Raw genomic sequence first — 12,091 nt, 5'->3', positions numbered from 1 at the left:
GCTTAGTCCCAGAAGGTAGGAAAGAGAGTGGCAGAGTGAAGTATAGGTGACTTGTAGGTTTAAGTCTAAGTTACTGCTCATGTCAGGCCCATTTTTGGTTAGATTCAGTCTCAGTTATCAAGATAACTTTGGACTTGGGGTGGGTTAGTTCTGGGCTAGCCCAAAATCCTTCATTAATAAACATTAGGGACTGTCTTTAGTGAGTACAAGAGTTGTACAACTGGATAAATGGGTACAGATGGAGGTTAGTCACAAGGTTTTTACAATCACAGGGACAGAAGGTAAAGGCTATACAATCATTATCAGAAATCAAGGCAGCTGGATTACAGTTTAAAGATTTGAGGTATTTCCCTCTGTCTACTCTAATATACCAGAAAGCAAAAAGGACTATCTATATAATGATTCAGTAATAAAAATCATCCCTTACATCCTAATTCCTTGGTTACTGGATGACCTGGTGTCCTTTTCTCCGCCACCTTCCTGTGCTGACCAGGAGACCAGGCCCTCCCTCCTGGCAGTGGTCTGTCCTTGGTCGGGCTGATACTGTACTGCTGTTCTCCACAGCAGCTCAGCAGAATGGGATGCTACCAGGAAACAAGGAGTGACAGTCATTTCCTCCTTTTAAACCAGATCTCCATGGCAGATGCCTGTGCCTCCGCATCCCGTGCCCTGGTATTTGCCCACCTGGCATGGATGAAAGAGCATCAGCAGCACTTTTGCAGAGTCACAAAAGCTGTGTGCTTGTCCCAGCAAGTCAGCCCCATGATAGTAAAGAGGCAGAGAATGTTCTGAGTCTCCTGTATTAAGGGCAAAGCTTAAGTGAGATTTATTTCAGCTGAAGGAAAGCAACATTCAAGATTTTCCAGAACAGCATGTATGGCATGTAAAGGGCACCTTGAACCCAAATGATGCTGGGCGCAGCAGATGCTAGCTCAGTCTTTATAAACCTCTGAATCCAGTCTCTGGCTACAGCTCTTCCCGTAACCGTTTTCAGTTACTGCATTTGCTGTACTGACAATTCAGGTTAACGTTGTGAAGACCTTTGTCACAGAGCAGATTATAAAGTACAACCTGGGCTAGCCACTTGATCTTTTTAAAGTTTATCTTAAATAAATAAAAACGTATATGCTGGGTGAAATAGAAGATAATCTGAGAAATTTCCTTTTGACATGACCGAGCCTTTCTGCTTTAAATATTTGGAAAGTAAAGTGAACAAAGGGCTGGGTCCTATCTTCAAGTTGAAATCCTCTATGTGAAGTCTAAGTAAACCATTCAGTGTCCTTTCCCTAGGATAATATAATAAAATAATATAAAGTGGTAAATAACATAACTAAAGTTATAAACAGTAGAACTAAAGAAGCCCAGACCTACCACATCTTAAGATGGGAGGAATCCCATGTGAAAAACAAAAATAAGATCATGTTACTCATTGGCTTTAAGTCCCTCAGTGACTTTACATTGCTCTTGGAATAAAACCCAGTCCCCTTTCTCTGGCATGCAAGACCTAGCAAGTCTCTGCTTACCTCTCCCGCAGCCTACTCTGCTCTTTCCCTCTCTTAATTAACTCAGTTGTTCAAGGATTCTGAGCTCTCTCCTACCACAGAGCCTTCATATGTGTTGAAGGACCATTCTTACACAGAGAAAAGCAGTTAAATATGCTTTTGGTGTCTTGTCTAAGAACTCTTCTTCTAACCCTGTCTATGCCCTGAAGATCTTCTGTGGCTTCTGCCACAGGTTTTATAGTTTTCCCTCTACATTTAAGTCCATGGTTCATCTTGAATTAGTTTTTGTAGGAGGTGAAAGGTTAAGCTTGAGGTTAGTTATTTTGCCTATGGATGTCCAATTGCTGTCACTCCATTTGTGAATGAAACTTGACTCCCTTTATTGAGTTGTTTTTATGCCTTGGTCAGATCCTATGGATCTGTTCATGCACGTTCATTTCTGGGCTCTCTAATTCGATTCTTGGACAGCTCTTATCATCCACACTCCCCTTAGCTACGTCTTCCTGTCCTTCAGATCTTAGCTTCAGTGTCATTTCCTTAGAGAGAAATGACCATCCCATTCCCATCTGCATTACCCTCGCTTCTGTCCTAAAACTAAAACCAAGAAGTTTTGCCTCTTAGTCTCACTCAACACCTGCTTTCTTCTCCTTACTATAATTGGGTGTGTGTGCGCCACTCCTTCCCATCAGCTCTAAGGTGGCAGGGCCTGAGTCCACTGTGTGTATCCATGAAGCCCCAGTGCCCAGCATTGTGCCTGTCACATGCAGAGTGCTCTATCAACGTTTTTTTTGGATAAATGAATGGGAAAAAAGTCAGGCTTCCTGGGGAATGTTTTCTAAAACACTGGGTACCTTTTTTTTTTTTTTTTTTTAATTAGAGGACATTCCTGCTGCCTGGAGCCTCAGGCTTAATATTTTCCAGTTTAAGTTCAGACCACCTGTCTCTCTCTTGTGGCACTAACTCATCTTTTAAGGCAGTGGTTCCCAAACTTTGGCCTGTATCAGAATTCCTTGGAGGGCTTGTTAAAGCACAGATTGCTGGTATCTAACCCCTGATGTCCTGAGCCAGTAGGTCTGGAAAATTTGCATTTCTACGAAATTCCCAGAAGATAATGCTGATGCTGCTGGTCTCAGGACCACAGTTTGAGAAGCACTGTTATAAGGTTGCATGTCTAAGGATGTTATGGGTCTCTTTTTATGTTAAAAAAAAGTCGCATGCACTCTTGAACTTGAGAATAAGAGTGTTGATCGATTGAAAAGTAATCATCAGAGAAGACCATATAAGAGTCCATCCTGAAGGAATTAAAAGGAAGATTGCTGGTATTGGAGCAAATAAGTGACAGCTGTGCATTTTAAATAATTTAAATAGGAAAGAAACAATAGCTGTTCAGACTAATGAAACTAATCATGGTCCTTTCGTCCTGGTTCTTTAATGTGTGACTAGGCAAAAGCACTGATATTTTAACTTATAAATTACCACCAATAGGAATTCTGGCTCCGCGAGGACAAGACCTAATATGGCCATATTTATAAAATCAGGATTTCAGTTTCTGCTATGCTCTATTTTCCTTAAGCCTTTCATGATGAACCAGAGCAAATCAATAGCTACTGTTTCATTGTATTTCTACCGTGTTGTAAAATTATTTTCCTTTGAAATCAACAAACCGAAAGGTTATAAACTAAACAAGCAAACAAACAAAAGCTTCAATAGTTCTAATTTGCATTTGTCTGCCCTTCTCCGGTCTTTTACCCCTTGTTTGCAGAGAGCAGCTGGTTTTCAGCCTACGTTGTCATGATCTGACAAACATGACAGAAAACTTCCTGGAAAGAAACTTTCCAACCATCAATTCTCTTTAAGTATTCAGGAAGCTGTGTGGTCTAGCAGTGTAGCTGGAGTGGAGCCAGCACAGGGCTTTGAAAGCCTCTGCAGGCTCCGAGTCGGGATTAATTAACCTGTTAATTGGCAACATTGCCCTTCTGCACACTCTTGGAAAGATTCTGATTTACTTTCGTGATGTAGAGTGGATGTGGGGAAGCAGTGAGGGTATGTGGGAAGGCTGGACACACCAGGCCCACTTTAGTGCAGAAGAAGGCAGATTTTACCATGAGAACTCCTACCAAACGCGGCAGAAAAAAAATGAGTAAAGAATTGTCTGTTAATAAAGCTAATCTCTTATGTATACTGTGAACCTAAATTATCTTTGGGCCCAGAACACATTGCTCATTAGATTGGTGGGTAGGGGGGAAGATTTTCTTCATTCACTGCTATGTTGTTAGTGCCTAAAACAGTGCCTGGCTCATAATAAGCACTCATTTCTTGAATGAATGAATTTAGTTACTCTTACTTTTTCTGTATTCTCTTATTATCTACATTCACTGCTATGTTGTTAGTGCCTAAAACAGTGCCTGGCTCATAATAAGCACTCATTTCTTGAATGAATGAATTTAGTTACTCTTACTTTTTCTGTATTCTCTTATTGTCTACATTTTAATTTATTCCTGTCATATAATTACCTCCTCAGGCCTCTTAAACATGTTACCACAGAATAAGGTTATAAGTAAAGCTGCTTGAGGAAATACGTAAAATTTTCCTAATCAAGACCTGACCATTTTTTTTCTAACTTATAAATGAAAACCAGTATCCAGGTAAGCATCTAACTTGATCTTGGTAGATAATTCAGATTTCCCTCCATCTCTACCCAACTCCCATCAAGAACATTGTCTTTATCTATTGTATTTGACAATGTCAAATAGCATTATATTGTATTAGGTCATTTGATGGCAGTTATTTTACAAGAGTTTCCTGATATTGCCCCCAGTCTTGTATGGTAGGAGCGAAAATTGAAAAACCAGAAGAGAATCTGCTGATGAACTGTGACCAGAGTTGACAGTTAAACATGCTTTTAATTAGATTCTTGACTACCTTTACATCGTCTACAAGATATGAGGACAATCACAGATGATGTTTATAACAAATAAGAGCTAGTTTTTTTGTTTGCTTTTTGCATGTCTGTTTCAAAGACCGATTTGTTTATTTTTCTTTTTTTAATGCAGTTTATTGAGATATATATTCATGTAACATATAATCATCCAAAGTGTACAATCAGTGGTTCACAGTATCGTCATATAGCTGTGCAGTCATCATCACAATTGATTTTTAAACATTTTCATTACTCCAAAAAAGCAAAAATAAGAATAAAGTAAAAAAGAATACGCAAAATATCCCATTACCCCACCCCTACCCCCTTTTTTTACCTTTATTTTCTTACTCATCTCTCCATACCCTGGATAGAGGGACTGTCAGTCACAAGGTTTTCATAATCACGTAGTCATACTGTGTAAAAGCCATCTAGTTCTACAGTTATCTTCAAGAATCAAGGCTACTGAATTACAGTTCAACAGTTTCAGGTATTTCCCTCTAGCTACTCCAATACACAAAAAAACTGAAAAGGGATATCTATATACTACTTAAGAATATCCTTCAGAATGACCTCTCAACTCTGTTGAAATCTCTCAGCTACTGAATCTTTATTTTGTTTCATTTCTCTTCCCCCTTTTGGTCAAGAAGCCTTACTCAATCCATGATGCTGGGCCCAGGCTCATCCCCGGAGTCATGTCCTCTGTTGCCAGGAAGATTTGCATCTTGTAAATGCTTGGAGTCATGTCCCATGTAGGGGGGAGAGCAGTGAGTTTACCAGCTGAGATAGCTTAGAGAAAGAGGCCACATCTGAGAAACAAAAGAGGTTCTCTGGGGGTGACTCTTAGGCATAATCATAAGTAGGTTTAGCTTCTCTTTATTGCAGGAATAAGTTTCATAAGAGTAAGCCCCTAAATTGAGGGCCTGGCCCATCAAATTGGCAGTCCCTAATGCTTGAGAAAATATCAGGAGTTCCCCAAGTGGGGAAGTTTAATATTTCCACATTTTTCCCCAGTCCATCAAGGGGTCTTTGCAAATAGGTTTTTGTCTTCTGCTCAGATTACTCTGGGATGTATAAGGGCATCACACCAACCACAACACACTCCTTCACAACCAGCGGGTCATGGAAAAAGTTACAAGAAAAATCAGTAAATACCTCTAAGCAAATGAAAACACCACACACATATCAAAACTTATGGGATGCCGCAAAGATGGTGCTGAGATGGAAAATTATTGTCCTAAATGCCTATATTAAAAAAGAAGAAAGAGCAAAAATTGGGGAGTTAAGTGTTCACTTGGAGGAACTAGAAAAAGAACAGCAAACTAACCTCAAAGCAAACAGAAGAAAAGAAATAATGAAGATTAGAGCAGAAATAAGTGAAATTAAGAACATGGAAACAATAGAGGGAATCAATGTACGAAAAGTTTGTTCTTTGAGAAAATCAGTAAAATCTGTGAACCCTATGCTGGTTTGAATTTGTGTACCCCAGAAAAGCCATGTCCTTTAATCCTTATTCAGTATAGCTGGGTGGTGTCTTTTGATTGTTCCATGGTAATGTGTGTCTACCCATTCAAGGTGGGATTGCTTACAGGAGCCCTTTAAGAGGGAACCATTTTGGAAAAAGCTTTAGAGCAACCAAAATCAACAGTGTCCACACAACCAGAAACCTTTAGAAATGAAGAAGGAAAATGCCCCCGGGGGAGCTTCATGAACCAAGAAGCCAGGTGCGAAAGCTAGCAGATGTCCCCAAGTACCCTCCCAGCTGAGAGAAAAACCCTGAACTTCATCAACCTTTCTTGAGTGAAGGTAACCTCTTGTTGGTGCCTTAATTTGGACATTTTCACAGGTTTAGAACTGCAAACTTGCAACTTAATAAATTCGCCTTTTAAAAGCCTTTCCAGTATGGGTATATCACATTTTGGCAACTTTTTACAAACTAAAACAGACCCTTTGCTATGATAACACAAAAAAGGGAGAGGATGCAAATAAATAAAATCAGAAATGAAAGAGTGGATATAACTACTGACCCTGCAGAAATAAAAGAGATAGTGAAAGGATACTGTGAGCAACTATATGCTAATAAACTAGGCAACCGAGATTAAATGGACAACTTCCTAGAAAAGTGTGAACAGCCGGCACTGACTTTAGAAGTAATAGATGACTCAACAAACCAATCACAAATAAAGAGATTGACTCACTCATCAAGAAGCTCCCAAAAAAGAAAAGTCCAGGACCAGATGGCTTCACATGTGAATTCTATGAAACAGTCAAGAAAGAATTAGTACCAGTCCTGCTCAAACTCTTCAAAAAAATTGAAGAGCTGGGGAAGGTACTTAACTTATTCTGTGAAGCCAGCATTACCTTAATAACAAAGCCATACAAAGATACTACAAGGAAAGAAAATTACAGACCAGTCTCTTAAATGAATATGGATCTAAAAATCCTCAACAAAATACAAATCGATAACAGCAACACATTAAAAAATTATGCACCATGACCAAATGGGATTTATTACAGATGCAAGTCTGGTTCAACATAAATCAATTAATGTAATACACCACGTCAATAAATCAAAGCAGAAAAACCACATGACCATCTCTATCGATGCAGAAAAGGCATTTGACAACATTAGACATCCTTTCTTAATGAAAACACTTGATACCATAGGAAAAGAAGGGAATTTCCTCAACATGGTAAAGGGAACCATAGCTAACATCATACTCAGTGGTGAAAGAATGAAAGCTTTCCCTGTAAGATTGGGAACAAGACAAGGATGCCCAGTGTCACCATTGTTGTTGAACATTGTGCTGGAAGTTCTAGCCAGAGCAGTTAGACTAGAAAAGGAAATAAAAGGCATCCAAATTGAAAAGGAAGAAGTAAAACTTTTACTGTTTGCAGATGACATGATACTATATGTCAAAAAATCCAGAAAAATCTACAGAAAAGCTACTAGAGTTAATAAATGAGTATAGGAAGGTGCAGGGTTCAAGATCAACACCCCCAAAACAGTAGTGTTTCTATACATTTGTAATGAGCAATCTGAGTAGGACATCAAGAAAAAAAAAGGTCAGGTGTCTGTTAAAATAATCCAGGCTAGAGGTAATGATATTTACACCGAGATGGTAGCAGCAGAGGTGGTGAGAAATTATCAGATTTTTAATATATTTTAATAAATTGAATTGAGTTTCTTGATTGATTGAACATAGGATCTGAGAGAAAGAAAAGGGAATCATAACAGGGTGTTAAAAACTGTCCTGAGCAAATTGAAGGAGGGAGGTGCCAATATTTGCTCTTCTTTTTAAAGATGTTTCTGACTATTTGATGCCTTCTACTCTTCCATATAAATTTCTTTGTTTCTTTTTTTTTTTTTTGGCATAGGCAGGCACGAGGAAACTCTTCCATATAAGTTTGATAATTGGCTTTTCCATTTCTACAAAAAGGCTGTTGGAATTTTGATTGGCCTTGCATTGAATCTATAAATCGCTTTGGGTAGAATTGACATCTTGATATTTAGCCTTTCCATCCATGAGTGTGGTTTGTCCTTCCACTTATTTACGTCTTTGATTTCTTTTAGCAGTGTCATGTAGTTTTCCATAAGATCGACTTATTTAAAGAAGTAAATTAAATGAACTCTGGATTATTTATTAAGGTAAAGATCCATGTGTGTTTTTCAGTTGTTCTCTATAGAATCTACTTCTTTTATATTCTTTAGCACCAGGTCTCCTTATGCAGTCTTTCTTTCAGACAGTTAGCTTCATCGATGACAAATTCCACAAGCGGAAAGTCCTCTGGCCATAGCAGCTACTTCCCATGGCCTTCTTGCCTCCTGTTTTTGCGTGTCCTGTTCCTTCTGCCGAGAATACCCTTCTACAGTTTTTGCCCTGATAAATACTCCCTCATGCTTCAAGACTTAGATTAAGTGGTCTCTTATAATGAATACAAATTCCATTGTTATTCTTCTCAGGCAAAGTAAGGCCACCTCATTATAGATTGGACTGTGTATACGTTGCTATTCTACAGCTTTTTTCCATTGTTTCTGTGTCTGCCTCGATAGCTTGTGTGTGAACTTCTGTGTACAGAACAGTGCCTTCATCTATCTCACATCTCCAAAATAGAAACAAATAGTGTCTGGTACAATTCCAGTATGCCATATGTGTTAATTAATTTAAATGGTCATATAGTATATGAAATACTGAAAAGAAGTAGCCTCAGATGATAACAGTGGTTACATTGATGTGGTCTGATTGACTATTTTTGGCATATTCTCTGTTTTTTTGGATTTTAATAATATTATTTATATTGCTTTCTTAATTTTATTCTTAAATGAAGAAAAAAATATCATGATAAACTCTAAAAGAGATAATAGAATTTTCACATCAAAATTATCATTTTCCCTTCCATAATTGTTATTTTGGGTACAAGGTTCTTATTCCAATTATATTACTCTCATTCTGTACATTTTTTAAATATCTAGGATTCCATTTAGAGCCTCTCACTTGTCCTCAATAGTGGAAAATTTTTTTCAGTTGGAACAGTACTTAATTTTTGAGAGTCACATGACAGTCATAATAAAGTTTTAAAGAATGGGGTTGACAGTCAAGTTGAAAAATGAACATTTGGCATCTAGAAGACAGTGTGATGTTTAAGTATTAAGAGATATTTCCTGTGTCATATAAATACTTCCTCAAGGTCCTAAACATTTTATCCCAGGGAATATGGTTGCAAATATAATTGCTTCAACAAACATTACATAAAATTCTGAAACATAGCTTTCTCTCTAAAAGGTTTTTGACTCAAGCATCCTTGCAGTAAGCATATACATCCTTAGTATGAGTACTTTGAAGGGATATCACTCATTCATGCATATAAGTTATTAAATAATAGTACATAATGAGCTCTACTGCTAAATGCTTAGATTTCAATATCAGCTCATTCACTTACTAGCTGTGTGACCTGGGGTAAGTTCCTAAATCTGCCAGCACCTTAGTTTCCTATCTGTAAAATGGGGGAGTGGGGATAATAGTACTTCACAGGGTACTTGTAAGGTTTAAGTAAAGTCATAAATGTTAAGGGCTTAAAATAGTACCTTGAATGTAATATAATTTCATCAGTTCTTAAGATGCACATTTTTTTTCACATTTTAACACCTGAAATTAGAATCTTACAGTTAATGTTAATTTTAAAAAGTATTGTATCATTCAAGTAGTGACATCTTCATTGGTGGTACTTAAAATAATGGTGCGTTTGGATCTCAGTCAATGACAATTTAGATTTCAATAACTAATAGTGGTAGGAGCTCAAGAAAGGTAGCCTTCATCAGCACTGTCATCACTGGTGTCCTGGTGCTAACCAGGACAGCCGCATTTGATTGGTTGGCGGTGCAAATGTGGAATAAAGAGCAAATCTCAATGCCATCTAACCCCTCATTTTCATCCTTTTGTTCTTAGAAGAGATCTAGTGAGTTCTTTTCCATGTTCGTTTCCTGTTAGGCTAATGTAAAGTGCTTATGGGGATTAATTAATGCAATGTCTAAATTATTCTCTGCACCATCCTTGGGGAACTACTAAAATGTTCCTCATGGCAGCTCAGTTTTCTAAAAATAGAGAAGACAAATTCTTTATTTTCTCTATTGATATATTTTCCTTACTCCTTTCTAAGAAGTATTTTTTTTCCTTAGCTAGTGGAATGAAGCCGCCATTGTACCAATTAAGATTTACTGGTTTGCACTCTCCTCTGAGGCAGAAAAGAAACAGTTTATTAATCGATGGATCATGGCCAAACTTCTTCTGGTTTATACAATGCCCTGCCTATAAGAGTCTGCATGTCATTAAGAAGGAGCCCTCACAATTTGCGGCCACCTGTCAGACTGAACAATAAATGAGAAAAATGGATACACAATATGAAACTGTTCTCTTATGCAGATACTGCCAGGACCCACACCCAGTGACAGGCACGTCTTGTTATTTTACCAGTGATATGCTTGTAGTTGCTAATTTTAGGTTTCCTCCTCATTTTGATGTTTTTGTTCAGTTGGAGGGAGAAAGACCAATTTGGATCTGAGATAAAGATCTTTTGCCAGGTGAAAGAGGTTCAATAAAAAGAGAAAACCTAAGAAAATTCCAGGCACATCTCCATGCAAATACCTTGACACGTACTTCATCCACCCATAACACACGCAGCTTGTCTCTTCTTGCCTTCTGTTTACCCTCAAGATTTTAAAGGGTAGTGTTTATAAGCCTTTATGAAGCAAGAGTACAAACACACAGGGCTAGAAAGGGGGCAGTAAACAGGGTTTTGGCTAAAGTTTTTGTTTTTGTTGGCTTTTAAAACTATTATTAGTTGAATAATTTAAGAAGCTGGGCATCTATGCTTTGCCCTCTCATCTTCCAACTCCTCCCCCTTTGTCCTCCCAGTCTCCACCTCCCCTCCCTCCACCTGCCCCTGCCCCCCCCCCCCAAACTTGCATTCATCAGGCATTTATAGTCAATCCTATTCTGATAATGCTGGTTCATCCCTAACGTCTGCCTTTAATTCAGGTAGTTTGACTGTGCACAGAGGTTAATGCTCTCTAAGTCCAATGCGATGGACTTGAACTCATGCCTCTTCTTCCAAAAGAATGTCAGGTGATTGCCGCATAGAAAGATTAGAGCCACCCTGTCTTCCTGGTATGCCAGGCAGGAACTGGGAACCAGCGGGGAGCGGTGGAGCTCTTGATGGAAGCCTTAAAATCAGGTCTCCAGGACAGCTGAGCTATCACTGTTGCCAGAAGAGCCGTTCAGGGGAGCATGCTGGCCAGAGGCACCTTTAAAACCCCATTTAAACGATGAGGGAGAGTTCACTAGTTAAGTAGCAAGAAATTCTCACCCTGTGGATGTCAAAGTGATCAGCCATTTCCTTTTCTTTCCTTTGTATTTACTTATATTTCTGACCTTTAATAATCTCCATGACTGTAGGGCGAGAGTGTCCTTTTGCATATTACTTTTTTTGTACATTTTCTTTCCCCCATGCATTTTATAGCAAATAAAAGTCAATTGAAAGGAGAGGTTTAAATGTTTCTTTTAACAGTAATTATTACAAAAGTAATAAAGGCACTAAATGAATCCATAGTTGCATCCCCTAGGAGCAACCACAAAGAACATTTGGTATATTTATTTCTAATTGCTCAACTTAATGTGTAGATACACATATACATACTTTAAACAAAATTGGGTTTGTGAAAAAGAATACAGTTTTTTTTAAATCATTCTTCAGTCAGCATACTCTGATTATTTTACCACGTTACTAAAAACTCTTCAGTGATTTTAATGGCTGTGTAATAATTTGGTATATATGAATATGTTATTAATTTTAGCCTTCTGTTGTTGGGAGGTCATGTAGATTTCTGAATTGATACTTTGAGTCTCAGCTTGGAATGTGTTTAGCTCAATTTCTTCTGATTTTATGGGTCCAGAGTTGGAAATTCTGAGTAGTGAAAGTGGAATATTTGTTTCCGTGCCATTGTTTGCTTTTCCTGCCAGCATTTTTCAGACACATTTTCAAAGAGCAAAATTTGGAGCAGTATTCCTTTTCTGTAAAGAGGATGTCTTTTTTCTTGTTGTTTATTTTTTTTAAACTTTGTGTACCATGCTGTGGCATTTAAAGTTTACCCAACAGGACAATGGAAGAATATTGA

At 38.0% G+C, this 12,091-nt stretch overlaps 1 protein-coding gene across 11 annotated transcripts in view; it reads left to right on the top strand.

The window, feature by feature from the left end:
• The window catches only part of KANK1 (KN motif and ankyrin repeat domains 1), a 227,983-nt gene that overhangs the window by 152,622 nt on the left and 63,270 nt on the right, over positions 1–12,091 (top strand). The window lies entirely within an intron of this gene.

The sequence above is a fragment of the Tamandua tetradactyla genome, chromosome 2, assembly GCF_023851605.1.
Source record: "Tamandua tetradactyla isolate mTamTet1 chromosome 2, mTamTet1.pri, whole genome shotgun sequence".
Taxonomy (NCBI): Eukaryota; Metazoa; Chordata; class Mammalia; order Pilosa; family Myrmecophagidae; genus Tamandua; species Tamandua tetradactyla.
Note: the sequence above shows the minus strand (reverse complement) of the source record. Positions and strands in the feature narration are given on the sequence as shown.